This window comes from Arachis duranensis, chromosome 3 (genome assembly GCF_000817695.3).
Source record: "Arachis duranensis cultivar V14167 chromosome 3, aradu.V14167.gnm2.J7QH, whole genome shotgun sequence".
NCBI classification, from domain to species: domain Eukaryota; kingdom Viridiplantae; phylum Streptophyta; class Magnoliopsida; order Fabales; family Fabaceae; genus Arachis; species Arachis duranensis.
The window spans coordinates 59,284,266-59,286,377 of NC_029774.3; the positions used below are offsets into that span (position 1 = coordinate 59,284,266).

At 42.9% G+C, this 2,112-nt stretch overlaps 1 non-coding gene across 1 annotated transcript; it reads right to left on the reverse strand.

The window, feature by feature from the left end:
- Positions 1–490: 490 nt before the first annotated feature.
- LOC127745948 (small nucleolar RNA R71) lies at positions 491–594 on the reverse strand. The gene has a single exon (XR_008007572.1). It is a non-coding gene; the product is annotated as a small nucleolar RNA R71 (small nucleolar RNA).
- Between the last annotated feature and the right edge of the window lie 1,518 nt (positions 595–2,112).

The window sequence follows — 2,112 nt, forward strand, 5'->3', positions numbered from 1 at the left end:
ACTGAGAGAAGAAGAATCTGAAGGAGAATCTGAGGACAATTTTGAGGAAGCTCTAGATCTCAACATGGATAGAGAAGTTCACAACCATGAGAGAGCTGATGGAAATAATGCCATTCCCGAGAGGAGGGTTCTTGGTTCATACATAAACCCAACCTCTGGGAATTATGGTAGTAGCATTCAGAAACCACCCATTCAGGCCAACAATTTTGAACTCAAACCACAGCTAATATCACTGGTGGAGGATCATTGTTCATTTGGTGGGAGTGCTAATGAAGATCCAAACCAACATCTCACAAAATTCCTGAGAATTTGCGACACTGTGAAGTCCAATGGAGTCCAGGAAGATGCCTATAAACTGCTCTTGTTCCCATTTTCACTTAGGGACAAGGCAGCTAAATGGCTAGAATCATTCCCAAGGGGAAGCCTAACAACCTGGGATGAGGTGGAAAGCAAGTTTCTGGCACGTTTCTACCCCCCACAAAAGGTCAATAGGCTTCGATCTGAGGTTCAGACTTTTAGACAACAAGATGGTGAAACTCTCTACGAGGCATGGGAGAGGTTCAAAGAGTTGACAAGGAAATGCCCACCAAACATGTTCCCTGACTGGGTGCAATTGCATATTTTCTATGATGGACTTTCTTATGAATCAAGGAAGGCTGTAGACCATTCATCAGGAGGTTCATTGAACAGGAAAAAGACTGTGGAAGAAGCCATTGAAGTGATTGAGACAGTGGCTGAGAATGAGTACTACTATGCTTCAGAGAGACACAACACTAAGGGAGTCATGGAGCTGAACCATGTTGATACAATTCTAGCCCAAAACAAGGTGTTTGCCAAGCAACTAGCAGAGCTCACCAGGACATTAGGAACAAAACAAGTGGCTGCAATACACACACAAGATCAAGAGGAAGTAAGCACTGAAGGAGGTGATTGGGAAGAGGCCAACTATGTGGGAAATCAACAAAGGCAACCATATGATCCACATTCCAACACTTACAACCCAGGCTGGAAAAACTACCTAAACTTTGGGTGGGGAAACCAGCAAACCCAACCACAAAACCACAAACTTTACAACCACAACCAACATAACAATTCCACATACCAAAACTCCAACCAAAGATCATACCAAGCCACACAAAACACTTACTCCCAATCACCATATCATGGCCAAAATAATCAACCTGCCCAACCTAATCCGAACCAACAATTTCAAGATCAATTAAACAGGATAGAAGGAATGCTTGCAAACATGGGTCAGGACATAAGTGAGTTGAAAAGCTTTAGGGATGATGTGAGATCTACCTTAAGGAACCATGGTGACAAACTCAAGAGGATGGAGTCTCGAGTAGGAGAGCTATCTCAACAGGCCCCCAAGTCAACTGCAGTGTTCCCTAGTGACACAGAAAAGAATCCTAAAGGGGAACAAAAGGGAGTGAGATGGGAAGAATGCAAGGCCATCACCATATTGAAGGAAGTCTCAGAAGAAGAAGGAATCAGACCCTCAGAACAGGAGCCAGAAATCTTGAAGGAAGGTGTGGAAGAAGCTAAACAGGACAGTGAAACTGAGCAAGCCAAGGAACTGCAAAATGAAGGCATGCTGGAAACTTACCAACCAAAAGCACCATTTTCTCAGAGGTTAGGAGGAGGTGAAAAAGGGAAAACATATTCAAGGTTTTTAGAGACATTTAAGTCTCTCCATATCAATATTCCCTTTCTTGAGATTCTCCAGCAGATGCCTACACATATCAAGTATTTGAAGGAATTGCTTAGCAAGAAAAGAGTTTTGAAGGGAGGACAAACTGTAATAATGAACAAAGAATGCAGTGCACTCATCAAGAAAGACATAGTCTCTAAGAAAACAGACCCAGGAAGTTTTCATATCCCCTGCATCATAGGGGAAACAAAAATTGACAGAGGATTCTGTGATCTAGGAGCAAGCATAAATGTGATGCCTCTGACTCTTATGAAGAGGCTACAACTGAATGAGGTGAGATCCACTGATGTAATCATACAACTGGCCGACAAAACTCAAAAGCAAGCTGAAGGGGTAGTCGAGAATGTGCTGGTGAAAGTGGGAAATTATTTCTTCCCCACAGACTTTGTCATTTTGGA